The following is an 18,842-nucleotide window of genomic DNA, read 5'->3' as shown; positions in this document are numbered from 1 at the left end:
TGCGTCGGCTGCTATAATTTTTCTCCACTATCTTCAGGTCGATGTACGCAAGTTGTTATTTTCAATTTTTAATACATCTCCCATCCAAGCGTACTTTTTAAGGTCAGCGTTTATTGGAAAAAGGGTTCAAATTATAATTAGTTTCTGCCATTTGGCTATTGGTCGGCAGATGGACGCGGACGGGATACGAGTGCGGCGTATTTTTTTTTAATTCACTTTGATATGTACATAGAGTTGAAATCATTACCGTAACATAAAAGATTTTTTTTTTGGTTTTAAAACCAAGTTAGGATAAATATCCTTATAATTATATATAAGTATATATAAGTATTTTATCATCATTTCAGCTCTAGGAAGTTCAGAACTGAACTTAGGCGTCCCTTACATATGGAGTTTTTTTATTAACGGCCCTGTTTGTAGTGTCTCGCGTCTCCTATCTCCTATCTTCTTCTACGACAGAGAGTTTTTTTTAATATATTTTTTCATAATTCGTTTAACTACATACTCATACATACAAATATTCGAGGGGTTAGGTGATGTGGGCTTAGTTGGAAAAGGAATTCCAGTATGCAATTAAGAGCTTATTAATTGTGTTTTTGAATTAACTTCTGCTAAAAAGTCTGCATCATAGAGTTCTCTTCTCAGAACAATCTAGCTCTTTGAACTCGTTGTCTTATTACAATCTCCAGCTATTTTTCTGATGCATAAGCTATTTATAGTACAGTGAATCTTCTGCCATACCACCCTTGACAACCGCTACGCTAAAGATTTCTCTACGAGATAGAATCATGAATCATGAAGCTGTAAAAGCCAAAACGGCTAACAGCGCGCATCAACATTCGATTATAGCTATGAATGAGCAGATCCTTAGACAAAAGGAAGTAACTGATATATCCTTGCGGATTAGGCAGCGAGCAGGCTCCTTAAAACGTAGATGTCTGCAGGGGCCTTGGGTTTTAGGAGTGGATCAGACCAAAACCCCGCAAGAGCTGTTCAACTATGAGATGGACATCTTGCAGACTGCAGAATACTTCCTACAGCTGAAATGATGGGGAAGATGCATTTTGATCTGAAGCTCTTGGGGAAGAGAGAAATTAGTGTAATGTTGAGTCCACAATATCTGCAGCATACTTATCCTGCACCATATTAGTTCTTTCTCTTGTTTAATGTCCACGTTTCTGCTCCGTAAAGCAATACTGGAAATGCTTAGTATGATACAAGGTATCTAAGTTGTTTTTGCAATGTAACAAACTGTCCACGATATGAATTAAGCGTGGAGAAGCGAGGGTAGGCGTAAAAATAAAAATGAAAAAAATGTGAAATACCCTCAAATGGCCACATGCATTTTGCTTTGTGAAATAATTGATACATTGCAACAATATAATAAACACTATAATGGACGAATGAGTTTAATACAATAGGCCATTAGCGCGGGAAGCAGTTTGAGTAATGAGCACCAAGCGTGCTGCGAATGCAAACTCCTCTGTCGAACTGTTATGCAAATGCGTGGACTTCACGCTTTCACGTTTTGTACGGGGTGGACAGAGAGCTAATTCAAATGTTTGAATTAGCTCTCTGTCTTTCTTAGTCGAGGGTTTTTTTTAAAAAAAAAAGAGTTATAATTTAAACAGAATATTGTTAAATAAATGTTTAGAACTGAAATGATACTGTAATGGTGCAGTTTTCTGTTTCCGATATTGCTTTTGATTGTCATGACTCATTTATATTAACTTACAAGCAACTTAACAACAAGTTAAGTTAATTTTAAGTTTAACAACAACTTAATGAAGATGGAATTAAATATTATTATCACCGGTAGTCAACTTGGCATCAGTTTATCTGGACTGAGTTACCTCGAGACAAAAGGATAGTACCATAAGTATAGTAATACAATAACAATATAAGATTAGATTCTAAGGTCTCCAGCTTACTGTTATAAGGTCTATCGCCTTAAGCGTTCTGCTGCCTCGAACGCGGTCAAGCCATAAATGCCGTGAAACAGCCCTCAATCTTTTAGAAAAATTCAATTAATCGTAAGTTTACGAAACGGTATTTCATATAATGGATTTTGCATTTTGCATTTTTTTTTTGCTTTTCATATTGCTGTTATATAAGTTGATTGGAACAAAGTAAAAGAGAGGGTATAAAAGCCATTTGATTTGGCACATCGATCAAAGGAGAAATGTTAAGACAATAATTGGCTGAATTCGGTTTTTATATCAATGTCTTTAACTGTGCTTCGGCAGTTTAGTAAGTATATAGAATTATTCAGCGCTTCCCCGCGACCTTATCTAAGCCTTCGGTCCATCTAGTGGGAGGCCTATCCACGTGACGTCTACCAGCGTGGTCGCGGCACGAGAAGCTTCCAACTGTTCGGGACTACCCACGCCACCATACTGATGCAGTAGTTACAATCAATTTTATTATTAAAATATTATTTTCCCGTGAAGGATTTTGCCGATGTGCCAAATCTAAAGCCGTGTACTGAACCTATTTTGGTGGATCGAATCTATTATCATAATATGATATTTCTATAATCTGTAGGACGGTGGATGAAAAGTTATATTTTCGAATAGTACGCATATTAGAAGTATAACAACGAAAATTCATTTTTTGAGCTTGTCTATCATAGAAACATATTTGGCTTACTACTTTGTTGGAATAAATGATTTTAATGTGACAAAAAAATATTGACTTAAAATATTTTTGAAAATGTACCAAGTGTTGGGCTCTCCTTACGCTAGGTCGAGACGTCGCGGGCACAAGGAAGTTGATAGATGTGACGCAATACAATCAGTTAGAGCATACCAGAGATATGAGTTCAATTGGGTTTTGCAATCTCTAGTTTATGACCTTTGTTCGCTAAGACTTTTCGTTTAGCCATTATGAAGATAAAGGCTAGAATTTTTTATCTATCGACAGGGAAAATGCGTCAATAAATATTATTTCTTACTAGTTTTATTACAAACATATAAACTTTCTACTGCTAGAAGATATTGTCCAGTCACATTCTAAAATAAAAAAATGTAAATGAAAGTGAACATTTTATTTATTGATTAAATTTGATTTAAATACACATGTTTATGATCAATTAAAACTGATCGATGCAGCTGTTAAGAGAAAATATTTTTTTGATAGAGTGAACTTCCAAACGCGCGAAGTTCACAGCGAACTGTCACAATCAATAATAGTTTTTTTTTTCGTAAATAAATCACGAATGAAATTGGTAAATTTGTTGGTGAAAATTGTTGAAATGAATGTTGACAAATTTATTTAAAATTATTTAAGATATTGATAATTGTATTTTTATACCAATTTAAAAAATGTTTACCGTTCCTGTAAATACAGTGTTGCATTCATAATAAACAAAATCGAAATTACAAATATATGCAGATTGAAGAAAATGAATTACTCTTTATACGCGTTTCTTGAAATACGACGCCGTAAATCAATATTCAATAATATTGGTAAAAAGCGTATTTATTCTACAACAGAAGAGTGTTGTAGAGGTTGAGTTTTCTCACGAAACAAATCCGCTACGTGATCCGCTCATGCGTGGCGCCCATAAAAACTTTTTTGCTATTAATTCAATCAAGCCTTACTGATAGCACTGTTAAATTATTTGGAGGGTGCATATTCAATGTTGGGTAGATGAATGTATTTTTTAGTTCATAAGACTGGCAGAACAGACGCGGTACAGAGGTTTCGGTAGCAATATAGTTACTTATAGGCCATGTATATTACAGCGGGTCATAATGTCTCACAGATACGGAAATGTCGATAACCTATATGTTTTCTTCGAAATCTTTTTCTTTTTTTTAAATCTATGTAACGAATCCAAGCTTCCAGCGTCCAGCCTGTTTCGATCTGTAGCTCCAATGCTATTAAGATAAGCGATGACTACAAAAATAAACAGATTTTAGCCTAGTTTCCTCAAGATATTTATCTTCACCATTTAAGAGGAAAGATGTTATATTACTCACGCATGGTTTAAACCTGACTGAGAGTGCAAACGCAGCCTATTAGCATATGTCAAAATCTTTAACCTTTCTTTTAATTACTGCTTGTACTAGATATATAATAAAAATCAACTAGAATGGGAATGCGTATCTGTTTAATGATTCGTAAATTTGACAAAGGAATAATTGCACCTTCTTATTATGTAAACAACGTGTTTTGTGGATGGCAATGGTAAACCTCTCGTGTATACATGTCTTACTTCGTCGTTAGCGATAAAAATAAATACTAGTTGTGATCTATCTAGTGTCAATATAATAATATACAATGACCATTGAATCAACAACAATAGCAGCGACTATCCTTTCGGCATTCGATATTTAAATTCCAAGGAGAAATAATAAACTAACAAAAAAGATTGTGAAGTGGTCAGTGACAACCAGTGAAGGGATTTTTCACAATTATTTCAGCTGTAAGATATCTACTGTTATACATATGCCTCTTATATTCATTTCAAAAAGGACCGGTTAGACCTGCATCCACCGACCGATGACCTTTACAAGGTTACGTTTTATTCTTCCTTTATTAATCACGCAGGACAAACATAGCTTCTAATTGGCTTTTTTTTATTCTAATTACAATTTGCTTTTTGGCAAAGTCCTTATCCAAAGGTGTCCATATAAATACTTTTTTAAGATTCAATAACAAAATTCAACAAAAAGATATATAGAAAACAGAAAACAAAAGTTGAGTCAATATGACTACCATTTTTATATAAAAACTCAGTAAAACAACTGTATTATTGACGAAAAAATTAGACAAAATGTACGAGAATGAATTTGCGGTGTTAATAATAAAAATATAATTGTTAATAAACTATAAACGTTCGCCGTACGTGCGTTAATCACGCTTAGAGCTATCGATATTTCGTAAAACAAGTTTAATCATAGGAAGTTTATAAAAATGTAGAATAATAAGCCTTCGGTGACGATGCACGGACTCGCAGGTGCGGGAGATTGCGCAATATTGGCGGTCAAACTATTTTAATATAAGCAGTCATTGTACACCCGGCAACTTATGTAACGCTCGGGGCATCGGCGATATCGGGGAACTATTTTGATTGAAATTGTTACGGTATTTAATGCGACGATGCGGTATCTGCGGCGAGAGTTGTCCGGCGAAAAATATTCACTAATAAACATATTTATAGTACCCGGCGATAAATATTGCACATCGACCGTTATCTTTATATATATATGACAGAGATAGTGCTCTACGAAGCCGTAATTAGCCGATTGTCTCTTTCCAAAGGTCGATGTGTAATATTTATCGCCGAGTATTGCAATCGACACTGTGATAGCTTATTATTTTGCAACTACTCGTCAAATACTTTGCGTATAATAAATACTACCAACATTGAAAAAAATATTCCTAGAAGTTTAATTACACGTTTCCCTTATCCATTAATAAAAGTAACTCGAACTCGAACTAGGGACTCGAACTTCGAACATTCGCCAACAGCCAGAATAACACAGAAGCATGCTGAACTCACGGCTGTATCATCCTAATGTACATATCTTTTTTTTTTGAACATTAAAGATTAAATTTATTTTTGTCAGAAGTCTTATTGATCGTCATCTTTTTTATCTATTTTATTTTTGACTCTGCTTCGAAAGGTGTTATAGTTGAACGCTGGAACAGTCAGTCAATCACGGCTAAGACTGATATGTAGGACGTTCATATGTCATAATTATACCGAGATACAATCAAATATAGAACTCTTAACAGTACGCTTATCGATGGTCAACTTTTTTTTTTAAATCTATCTTATAATTGACTCTGCTTCGCTAGGTGTTATAGTTGCGAAAAAGAAGCATGAAAGGAAAGGAAAGCCCACGATACATCTTTTAATAAAGTTTAACAATAAGGATTTATTCATATACACTTTCTGAAAGATAAAGCCTAAATGAAATCATAATCAAGCAACATAATTACCAAGGAATCTTGTCATTTAAATATTGGCGTATTGAGTAATAAGCCTTTTTCGTCAATTTACTTTTAATATTCCAATAATATTATGCGGAATTTTATTAAAAAATCTAATTCAGTTTATTACAAACGAATTATAAACTACTTGCAAGCTTCGGTACAGCCAGTTTTTCACGATGTCTTGTACTCGTAAATACAACATGGACCTGCCCTATTTAATTAATACTCCCCTATTTAATAAGAATTCTGTATAATTCTTAATAAATAAAGCTTGCCGGTGGTGAACAAAATCATGTAAAACAATACTTTCATCCCTAAACATTGTTCAAGACATTAGAAAATCCATCAAAAATAAATCACCCGTAAAATATGTTTTTTCTACCTCTTGCCAATGAAATGGGACTTAAATTACTTTATAAGCGACACAATTAAGCTCAGAAAAAGAGGAACGAGTAAAGTTAAAACAACCCATAATTTAATAGTTGAACGCGGCTATAACTTGTAATTTCATAAAGTTGGCATCACTGGCTAATGACAGTTAGAAGCGCGCGCAAATTCCAAAATGGCTGCCGCAATAACGAAATGATGATGCGTTTCGAATCACACAAATAAACTTCTACGTGGATGAGAACTTGCGAAATGCGAGAAATTTCTATTTCCGAGTCATTAAGTCGTTGTACACGACAGACAATATGTGATCAATTACACTTTTCTAATGCTAGTGTAAATATTTCTACATTAATATTTATTAATTTTTTTTCGTTGTAATAATTTTAGTATATCCTTATAACTTCAATAATAAGATTGCATATTTAGATACAAGTTTATGTAAACTTTTATTTATGTGCAAGAAATTATAGAGGAGACGTTAATGGAATCATCATCACCATTTCGGTCGTCCTCATGGATTTCCAATAAGGTCGATTGAAAGCAGCCTGGAACAGCGTCATTCGATGAGCTCAAAAGGAACGTCTGTTCACCTTGTGTACTACCGGGGTCTCTATTACTCCAGAACTTTAAGACCCAAAAGGCCTAATACGTGTGTGTAGTGAAACTACCTACTGGTATCATGGTTTCCATCTAGTAATAGTAAATAGGTTTCTTCTAGGCAAGCATGTAGCATTGTAAACCTTGCCATCGCTTAACATCAGGCGAGATAGAAGTCAAATGTATATAAAAAAGGCTTGCAAACTGTCATTTCAACTCGCTAATTCGTTGTGATATGTCCGTTACTTTCGTCTATATAAGCATTTTTTTTATTTCTTATTCGATCTCGTAGAGAGATTCTTACCATAGCACCCCATTATCACGGATATTATGTTGCTGATAATATAAGAAGTGAGAAGTAAAAATAAAATTGCTTAAAATTAGTTATTGAACAATATAATTTTGTTTAAATGCCAGTAATTAGGTGAAGCGTCATTCGTTAGTTTTATTTGAGAGATAAAAGAGAATATCTATTGAATACAGTAACGCAGAGACCAAACTAATAAGCTCAAACCTTAGTTCAGCACAAAAAAAGTCAACGGGGTTCCAACCTAAAAACTTACATCATTAGAGCGTTAATCATACAGCAGTCTTTTTTTTTAATTCTATTGACGCGATCATGTTACCAGCCAGTCATAAATTGTGAAATTATTTTTTTTTACTACTTTTCAGTACGCAGCGAGGAAGGCGTTCACGTTAGAGCCACTTACCACGGGATAGACTTTGCTTCGCGGCAACACTTATTAATTTAAAAGATATGAAATGAAAAACACCAGTCATGTATTTTGCTAGTTTCATACAAAAGTGTCGAAACAGTTCTCAAACTCGTTCATAGGCGATATAAAAAAAATTATTCATATTTACATTAGGTTTAAAATAGTCTTCTTTTTTTACACTTTTAAGGCAGTTTGATTTAAACAGAATTTTCATATCATCGCTTTGAGTTTTTGAAATAAAAATCAGAAATGACATTCTATCTGTTAGTTATTATAACTCGTTTTATTTTTATTCTGTTCCTCAGTATTATTGATCTAATGTACTAATGATAATTATATACATAGAAGACTTGCGAACATAGGTAGCGGGTTTGAAACAAGGTTTATAATTTTATATAACTCACATTTTGTGGATTACTTGTACGGAATTGCTACTGCTGACAAAAGAGTTTCCAAAGGATGGGCAGCAGCGACCTCTGCTTACCATAATATTACACAGCGATCGCCAACAAGCCCTGCCAAACGTGGCGATTATGGTGCTCCCCTCTCCAGAACTTCAAAGTTCCAGTTCCATATTTAAATTTAGAATGTATATTTGTTAGATGTCAAAGAGATTCAATATGAATAAAGTTTTTAAATGTATATATTGATAGCGGATAGACAGAGGTCGTCGGGTCGACTTTCTACCTAAATAGAGAGATTATAGATACACGACGCTAACTGCATGGTTCGTACGCGCCTTTTGATTTTCACCGGTTGAATTCTAACATATAAGTATTACTATGTTATTTTATTGACATTTGATTATGACAAGTCTTTAATGATTTTTATATATTAAATAATTAACTCCGATACTGGTCGATACATCTTTATAATATATCTTCTAATATATAAAATTCTCGTGTCACGGTGTTCGAACTTGAACTCCTCCGAAACGGCTTGGCTTGACCGATTTTTACCAAATTTTACATGCGTATTCAGTATGTCTGAGAATCGGCTACTATCTATTTTCCATACCCCTAAGTGATACGGGTGGTCCACCCCTAAATTTTATTTTTAATTTTTTACGCAATTTTTTTGGTTTTTATTTTATTATGATACAGCATACAAAAATACATACAAACCTAAATTTTCACCCCTCTGCGATCAACCCTTATCTTACATTTGTTAATTAAAAACTTTAATTTTTTTTTGCAAAACAACGTTTGCGGGATCAGCTAGTAATATATATAATGCTGCATAAATGGCGTCGCAGTTCTTATAAGTTCCACTGAACAGTGTTGGCCACTATATGTTACAATTTCACACGAATAAAAGCCCGTTGTGCCCTTAGATGTTTTAGACGGGCTCTTCAGGGAATGAACTGGCGTGAGGACTCCAGAAAACGGACTTCGATTTGGGATGTCGATACAAATTTTGCATTTCAATCCAACGACTCCTGAGAGGGCCGTAAATGTTCACTTATATGGTATACTGGTATTTCGGCCACTGATAATTTAGGTCGAAACGCTATATAAAGTAGGTATTAAAAATATAAATTAACGTTTAATTGTGTCTTTGAAAATGAGAAAGACGAAGCATCATCTAAATAAAGAAATAATAGGAATTGAAAAATCTTCTGTAAAGATAGTTTAATTAAGATTTCTTTTAGTTTTTGTTTTAACTCGTACCGCATTTAAATGATAATATTAAAAAAATAATTAAAGGTTTCTAAATAGGGAATTAATATTTCAAGGCACCGCGATACTGTGAACTTTGACCGGCGTTTCAACTTAAAGAAAAATCGTCAGCGCTTACAGTAATGACTGCGAAAATATTTCCTTATACTGCGCTTCGTAATTTTAGTTACATATTTCTAGGAACTGTTTATTTACGAGGAAATACCTAGTTGCTCAGCAAACGTAGTGATGTACGGCTGCGATAAATGGACGCCTTTTGATAAAAAAATAAATTAAGGTAGATTATTGTTACTATCGAATGACATCGTCGTCGTCATTGTTTCTGCCCATAGAAGCCAAAGCCCTCCTCCCACGATATCTATGGGAGGATATACCATAATTAATAGGTTGACGATTACAGTGTGGTAGCAGTACGCAGAAGAAGCTGCTGCCCATCTTCTGTAAACTTGTTTGTGAGCAGTGGCAGTCCTAAATAATTAATGCACAAAATGTGAATTATATAAGATAGTTTCTCCGGAATCGAACCTGAAATCTCAGTCCTCTACGACTACTTACTACTATTCCGCCAATAACATATGATCAGTAAATTAATATTTATTATTTAAGTTCTATAATGTCTTTAAGAGAAAAAAATTACCATCATGTCAGTCGATAGATGCGCAATTCTAGGCATAGATCTCCCTCAAAAATCTCCTAAAGAGGAAATTTAAACAGTCTATGAACATTTATTATATTTCCACAAAATCATTAACGATTTTCCCGGGAAGTAATGTGTGTGCATATGCGTAATAAAAATACCAGAAGCAAAAATATTTTTTGTTTCTCGACCCAGGATTAGCAAATCTAATGCGCAATTAATACGCTTTTACAACAGGATTTCGAGTAATGTTCAGAAAACTCTACTACGACTTTAAATAAGATAACCTTGGGAATGACATGTTTGCCTCCAGGCTTGTTTAATGTATATATCATTTATCATCCAAACAGGATATAGAGTCAACTTAACCTCAATAACATATGTAATAGGTAGTCTTATTTTGAATAAAGATTTTTTGAATTTGAATTTAGAATTATAAAGCAGCGTAATTGGTGATTATTTTGACGCTCTCTATATGCAAAGTACATCTCTTATTATTCAGTCAAATATTACGTCCCTCTGTTTAGTTGTTACAATGAAAACGTATGACGTGTACGTGTTCGCTTCTAATCTAATCAGGTATGAGAAAATTAGAAAACGAACTAAAGTATTCAATATAGACCAACGAATTGGCAATTTTAAGTGGCAGCGGACAGACCATAGCGTACAGACAACGACCTTCAAGACATCCATCCAAAAGTTGAACAAACGACTTTGTCAAGATTGTCAGAAGATGGGTTGAAGTGGCCTGTATGCAGACAGGCCACTTCCACACGGTTTTCTTGAATGCCTTACGGCTTAGATAATGATGATAAAATGATGAATGATGGAAAGAGAAGTAAAAACATGTATAAAATTACACAAATGTGATGGATGGATGAAATCATTTGGTAGCGACGGGACCCTCACTGCATAAAAGAGGAAATAGGAGGAGAGGATATAAAGAAAGAGCTACAATGAGAATAAATGAGGAATACTGAGAGAAGAAGAAGCAATGTTAAAAATATAACACAGTTCGAACTTTGATTCGTTTTATCTTAATGCATTATTGAGTTTTAAAATTGGAGCGAACGAAAAAAATGTCGACGGCGAACTGAATAGAAAAATTGAACGCAGCTGCAAAAATTAAAAGTGCATGTGTCAGTTTGCTTTATAGCTAAATATAGAAACGAAAACTAGATAAGTGTACACGGTTTTCATACGCGGAATTGTATGTCAGGGCCGGCTCGGCGGCCGTGTGCGGCAACGCGATATCCAACGACATCTCGCTACTGCCCAGCTGACGACTGACGCGCGCCGCACGTACCGGCACGCGTGCTGCCCGCCCGTAAACCAGCGACAATTGACCGGACGCGACAATACGGCGCCATTACATTAAATACAGATAAAAAATTGTTCCAAATTCAAATTTCAAAAAAAGTTTCCATTTACAAATACTTTTTATATTTATTTTCAACATAAGCAATTGACATACACATATTTATATGGAAAGATAAGATAATCATTTTCACGCTTATAGAACAATTAAATATATGTCTAAAAACAAGAACCTGCACTAAACAGAGAAAATTAAAACATTTATTTATTAACAAGATCATTTTGGCAGGTAAATATTTGTTGCAGTAGTGTGAAAAGTGATTCATGATACAGTAAAAATAATCACCCAGTGTTTAGTACACTGATTAAATATTGCTAAATATTATTAAACACAGTATTTGAATAAATAAAGTCACGTTACATGTCAACATAGGCCTCCCCCAAAGATATCTAATGCGAATACACTATAATCGCCACACTTAACAGATGGGTTAGCGTTCGTCTATCCTCTGGAAACATGATTGTGTGCAGCAATCCCATATAATTAATGCACAATGTTTGACATGTAAAAGATGGTATCCCGGGACACGAACTCGCGACCTTCGGTTGTAAATCTCAGACCTGTACTGTAGTCCACTGCTCACATATAAATAAATAAAGGAGACATTATGAAGTAATAGATCGAATTATACAATCTGACAATACAAAATCAGACAGGAAAAATACAGTTTTATAAAAACGGTAATTCTAGTATCCATTAAAAATATTTTTGTGTAAATTTTTACTTTAGTCTTATCTAAACTCGTATAACCATATTGGTACCGATCGAAGTAAGATTAGAAGTGATTTTAAACTTAGATAAAATATATACTTCGATAATAAATCCCAGTAGGGTCAAACTTTGTAAATGTTATTAAAAATATACGAAGAACTGTAGTAACTGACATAAGTCAAATTTGACATTATACATATGATCTAGAAATACACGGTGTAACATTGTATGTTACTTGATCCATTATATGCACGTTTTTAATATAGCATTTTATAAAAATGTGTTATATACAACAACAAGCTTAAATTATATATTTTGCTCAATTTCGTTTAGTATAATACTCGTTGGGAATTTTATCGACTAATGTAACATTATATTGTAGATATATTTGTCTAGTACGGTAATAGCAGTTCTATAAGATCGTGGTATGTTTGAACTTTTATACTTATAATATATCTGATTTGAGCAGTGTTAGCTCTGCGGTAGAGTATTGAGATTTGCAATCGTAGGTCGCTGGTTCAATTCCTTTATCACAATTGTATATAATTCATACTTTGTTCATAGTTTCAAGAGAGTGGGGAGCAGCGTCTTTTGCGTACTATAATAGCAGGTTGCCATCGCCAACCCGCCTGACAATCATGGTCAATATACTTTATCCTCCAAGGTGGCTTCAGGGTTGAAATGACGAACGATGATGACTATTTAGGTCGTTATTTATACTGTCATTAGCAATGTAGGAACTTTATCATAAGCAAAAAACATTACCGTCAACTACTGACAATATTCGGTATATACTTTAGTAGTATATATATAGTTCGGTATATACTTTTATATACTTTTTAGAAAAATAATATATAAATGAAAAAGAGTTATCTATGGTTTATTGACATGTTTAAGGTGGATTAGTTTTCATAGAGACAACGCGGCTTACAATGGCGAGCCGTAAAACATGATTGTTATTGTCTATTATTACGTTGTTGGATTTAAGAGTAACTTTAACTTGTGAATATTCTTTTAAGCACTATTTTGTGATATGTTATTTTCAAATAGAAAATATCGCGGGAAGTCATTGAACGCTGGCAGCGCAGAACTGGTAATCGTGGTGATTTTTTAGGAGATCTATAGCCTTGGGGATAATGTTAATCATTTTTTTAAGACTTTTCTTATATATACTCGTTAGACGTTTTTATCTTTACAAAGCGTAAAGCATAATTTATTTATCATTACATTTAGTACTTAGTTTAGCACTTAATTAGTTTTTTAATTATTTAAATACTTTAGAAAGATACTGGCCAGATAAACGAAACAATCTTTAACTGACTCTAACTATAGTAATAAGTATTTTTGTGGATTCACTTCCAAAGTTAATTAGGATCGAGTTTGGTGTGGGTTCTTCTCAAATCACACCGCGTTTGAAACATGCGTCGTCAAATATTGTTTGTAGGATGTTATTACAGGTGCGTTCAATTTGATTCTAGTTTATATCAAAATGAACGCTTCTAGAATTTTTCCCGTAACTTTTGACTTATAATAAATGAAAAATTTTCAATAAACGCGAATGTTTTTTTTATTACTTGTGTTTTAATGAACTTTATGTCGAATTATATATGTTAGGTAGAAATCGTGAATGACGCAGAAACGAATCATCGCGACCGCGGCGGTGCACGCCCAGTGATAAAAAAAAAACCGCGAAATTCGTCCGCCATTGGCCGGAAAAGTGACGCATGTTGATGAACGTTCGAATATTCTAACAGAGGCCTTATCAGTTGACAAGAGGTAAATGAATTCAATTATAAATCGCTTCCTTGCTATCGACATAGCATTAAAATTATGTTGTAATGTTGTACAAGGCAAAATTAAATTAATAACGCTAAATTAGTACGTAGCCTTGTTAATATTAATACAGATAAAAAATTTCAAGATTTAATCATAGATTGATGTCAGACATGAACGATTATTTTATTTATTTAAAGTACAGACCTTGACTGTTGAAATTGACGTGTAATCAAAATGATAGAATTATGTCTCGCTGTTCAAAATCATTTTGTTGTTTCATCATATTATGAGTCACTGGGTAAATAACATATGTGTAATAAATAAGAAGATTCTTACCATAATACGTGTGGCGATGTGTACACAGCGTTATGGGGGGTAACGTTACGAGACTGCAATTCCGGACTGAGCCCGAGACTAGACCACGAGACCGGACGGACTTAGCTCATCTCTACGCACCGTATCTAAACATGCCACTAAAATGGCGCTGCGAACACAAATCACTCGGACGTTCAAACTATTGTAGCAACGCCCATTTTATCATACCAAAACCAACCAATGCCATGTCAAACTACAAATTATTAAACACCACGCAATAACACACTTTATCACTAAGACGCAGAGGATAGAATGGCGCGCGGATCGTGACTCGCTAATGTTTTCCATTCACGCACACAGACGGATACGCACACAGGCGCGCGGGCCGCGAATGTCACGAAATCTAGCCCGTTTCTAGGTTAGAACATGCGCGGGCGCATTCACAGTGACTATGACGCTCTAGAAATTTTCAGGATATTTTTAAAATAAATATTTTTCACTTCAAATCGACCTATGCTTGAAGAGGCTCAACTTGCATATACATAAGGTAACTTAATTAATTATATTAATAAAATTTATCATTTAACTACTTAGCTGTACAGAAAAAATCTAATGTTTCTATCTATAGACGCTGGATTCAGGCCACTTGCAATCAGTCCTATTGAAATCAATGTTGTAAGCCTATGTCCATTTATGGAGGTTCTGCAGTTCAAATAATGAAGATGATATAATAAAAACCCTAAGTATACAGTATATGTATATGTTTATGAGTAATTTATGATATATTATATCCTTCTTTAAGTATGTTAGCCTCAAGAAATTATGTATTCATCATGTATATCTAGTATGTAATTCTATCAAATTTGCGAACCAATCTACTCGTTTTCTGTTTCTCTAGTAGAGAAAGTCTATAAGGCATTGAGTCCACTATAGTGCCAAGTGTAAAAAGAGTAAAATATATAAAACATATTTTGGAATTTATAAAAATCAGACGTTATAAGTTAGACTTCAGTACTTCAGGTAACATTCTTTTAACCGGCACTGAAGGAAAAACACATAAATTTAACTTTAGAACCACCAACAGTACTGTTCCATTGTTTTGCTTTGATTCAACAAACGTTTTCAAAAAGTTACGGAAAATTACGGCACTAAATATCTGACAAGAAGCCTCATCCTGCTTGAACTAAATCGTGGAGTTATATTCGTTGAGCTGTAAAAGCTTTGGTTATAAAAATATATTTAAAAAACGAAAATGGACATCAACCTTATATTTTGCTATTTAAAAATAGTTTTTAATGATATTCTTTCCTCAGGACCAATCCGAGATTGATCTGTATTATGGTCACCGAGCAGCACTGACCTTGTACCGCTGCGATCGCGCGGCCTAGACACGGCGAATAACTTTATTTATTTGATTCGCGCTCCGGGGCCCGGCCGCATGCCGCCTCGTCTGTGTGTGTCTCATGCACGCACAACACACACAGATCCGCTGAAGGCAATGCTTGAGAATATAATTTGTACGAAGGCTCTAGGTGAATTGCAGGATGTAAATGGCACATCTTTCTAAAGAAGTATTGAGATATAACTGTGAATTATTATTCGTTGTTTTCGCCAATCAAAACCAATTGAGGATAAAACAATTTACAAAAGATGATTATATACGGTATAAAGAATGATTGGTTATACGCGTAAAAGGTTTATAGAATTGATTGTATACCACATTTAAAATAATAAGATTGTATACAGGGTGAACGATAAAAAGTTCAATTTTATGATTTTTAATAACATATCATTATGTGAGGTTAGAACGAGGGGAGCGTCATTCGTTCGTACATCTAAGGAGGACGGGGTCAATAGTTATATATCTTATGCCAGCATGGCGATCGTACCAGAAATTTTTCCAAGAAAAGTCATGTCGAAGAGGTGTGACATAAAGTCGCCATCACGAGGTCCAGATTTTAACATCAGAGACACTTGTATATCTTTGAAAATGCTTAATGAATTAAAGCAAAACAATCGAGAAGAAATGACAGTACTTTCAAAAGCGAATTGCATGTATATTTTTGAAAACTTTGGAAGAATATAGGAAGATCTGCGGGACAATTTGACTATACTTTTGCAAAAATTAAATAACATTCCTTCCTTTATTTAATAAATAATATGTATTCGTCAAAACGCAACGGCAATCGTAGTAACTCAGCGGTAGAAATCTCAGTAACTTTATGACTGCCACTGCTCACAAGCAAGTTTTCAGAGGATGGGCAGCAGCGTTCTCTGTGTATAATAATACCACCCTGAGATCTTCAATCGGCCTGCCATGCGTGGCGTTTATATCCGCCCAAAGATATCTTTGGATGAAACCTTTACCTTGCACGTTGACTTTCATGTTGAAACGACAAATCAAAGATGTGATACTACCTGTATACTTTAATAATAACTTTGTTAATAAAATTAGAACAAGAATAAGTTGCGTGGTGTTTTTCGTGACTACCTCCAATAATAAATGCACAAAGACATATAAATATTAATAGTAATAAGAAACGAGACAAATATTTTGCCTCGAGTATGCAGAAATCATCACTATTTCAATACGCTCGTGATTTCAACGCACTCCGGAAGCAAACCTCTGCGTTGCGAAAGTATAACCTAATAATAAATATAAAGATCCCCCCGCAGGTTACGTCACAGATAACTCCATCCTCGGGGACTCCCATTTCGCTAACAGCTGAGGTACCTGACGGAGCGCTTAAACCTTTTGCGCTCTACTCTCTAAATACCACAAAATCAGTAAATACCAATAAGACTGCAGAGTATATTTATGCCGAAAATTGTGATCTGTGCTCTATAAAACGTATACATATTTCCACGTAGCTTTAAAAAAAAACATATAAGCACAGACGCATTCAAATATTGATTCGTCTCCATGACCTTATACGTACGAACAAATGCATCTTTCTGAATTGTTTGCGAAGATATTAGTCAGTTAACAGATCGTAAAGATGTATTCATGGCTGCCATGTGCCGACTCGTGATGCAACCGGCAGAGGTACCTATTACATAACCAGTGTTTGACATATGCTTACGATTTTAAATAGTTCTTTTTTTAAAAGCATTCAGAAGTTCGTACCATATAAGTATCTAATATATAAAATTCTCGTGTCACGGTGTTCGAACTTGAACTCCTCTGAAACGGCTTGACTGATTTTTACCAAATTTAACATGCGTATTCAGTAGGTCTTAGAATCGGCTACTATCTATTTTCTATACCCCTGAGTGATAAAGGTTGTTCACACTAAAAAAAATTTTTTTTTAAACGAATTTTTTTTTTATGATACAGCATACAAGAATACATACAACCATAAATTTTCACCCCTCTACGATCAACCCTTATTTTTATTTGTAAATTAAAATATCAATTTTTTTTGCAAAACAACGTTTGCAGGATCAGCTAGTATGTGTATATGTTTTAATTTGGAACAAAGACTTAATATCTTGAAAGATGAAATTGTAATTACGTTAGAAGACATTGGATGTATTCGATTCCCAACCTGTATTCGAAACCTATGGAGAAAGGCTACGTTCAGTAATTCTGACCTTCATTTATTTCTTATTATTAAGTATTCCGTATGTTCAATACCATAAGAGTTACCTAACTCCTTGTACGAATCATCTATATTTGTAACTATCTGGCCTTGTGACATCGTACTGCTAGAAGTAATTGGCCTATCGCTTTCCAATAAGAATAAATGTTACTTGTTTCAGAGCTATCATTTCATTTTTTGATAAACTATATATATGTTAAGTGATCATATTTTTGGTGATCGATAAATATAGGTAGTTTTTAACGACAATATAATCTTGTGACGCATGAAACCGGTGTAGTTCAAAAAGAACTATCAAATGCGCAAAGTTCAATAGTCATTTTCATTTTTGCGCAATTTATAAGAACTCTCTATAAAGTATTAAAGTAGGGAATGCCACTACGAACTTAGTGATTATTGTTAGTAAATGACACGTTAGATTTTTCATACGCACCTAAGATAAAATCTAATTCTGAAACACGGCGTTTTGACTTCAATGCTTTATAGCCCATAAAGAAATGTATGTCGTTATATATGAAAAGATATATGTAGGTCCTGGTGGTTGGTTTACAAAGACCGTGAGGACCAATGCTTGTCTTCTTAACAGTTTCTCGACATATCTCTTGTATGCATTTTGCACACTTAAAGGCAAAAGCGATCCCGGGAATCCCCCACTTCAACCATTTCTCTATGGTTTGTATTTCATTCTACATATTAACTTGAAGACTAAATAATAGAGCCTTAAATAGGCTCAACGCATGACTAAATTACAGAGTATACTAAACTCTTTAACCCATGACGCCTTTGCATGACCACCGCCTTTGGGGACCTCTCGTTTGCCCTGTCTGTTTTTTGAACAAGGACTTATATGTGCTGGAACATATATATTTTTTTCAATTTATAATTTATTAACATATTATATCGTTCACTTCACTTTATGTTTTACTTAAACCCATTAGTGTTGTCAATCAGTTCATCATAAAATTAGACAATTTAATCTTGAGAGATTTTGTTCATCCTAGACAAATCTCTCACCGGGCGATCCCAGATTTGGTCTATTCAATTTAAAAACAAACAAGTTTCCGTCAGTTTGGAAGAAATGAAAATAAATAATCG

At 34.2% G+C, this 18,842-nt stretch overlaps 1 protein-coding gene across 4 annotated transcripts in view; it reads right to left on the bottom strand.

Annotated features, from left to right (window-relative positions):
* The window catches only part of Eip93F (Ecdysone-induced protein 93F), a 294,791-nt gene that overhangs the window by 81,251 nt on the left and 194,698 nt on the right, over positions 1–18,842 (bottom strand). The window contains exon 1 of one of the 4 annotated variants that reach the window (XM_068769421.1): positions 14,167–14,331. The exons of the other annotated variants lie outside the window; for them this stretch is intronic. The gene's annotated coding sequence lies outside the window, so the exon portion shown is untranslated. Of the gene's footprint in view, positions 1–14,166; positions 14,332–18,842 lie in introns of those variants that run through there. 4 annotated transcript variants of the gene reach the window in all.

The sequence above is a fragment of the Battus philenor genome, unplaced genomic scaffold (genome assembly GCF_028537555.1).
Source record: "Battus philenor isolate CCGP_79_NKW_IND1 unplaced genomic scaffold, ilBatPhil1.0.hap1 SCAF_28, whole genome shotgun sequence".
Taxonomy (NCBI): Eukaryota; Metazoa; Arthropoda; class Insecta; order Lepidoptera; family Papilionidae; genus Battus; species Battus philenor.
This window is presented reverse-complemented; position numbering and strand designations above follow the sequence as displayed.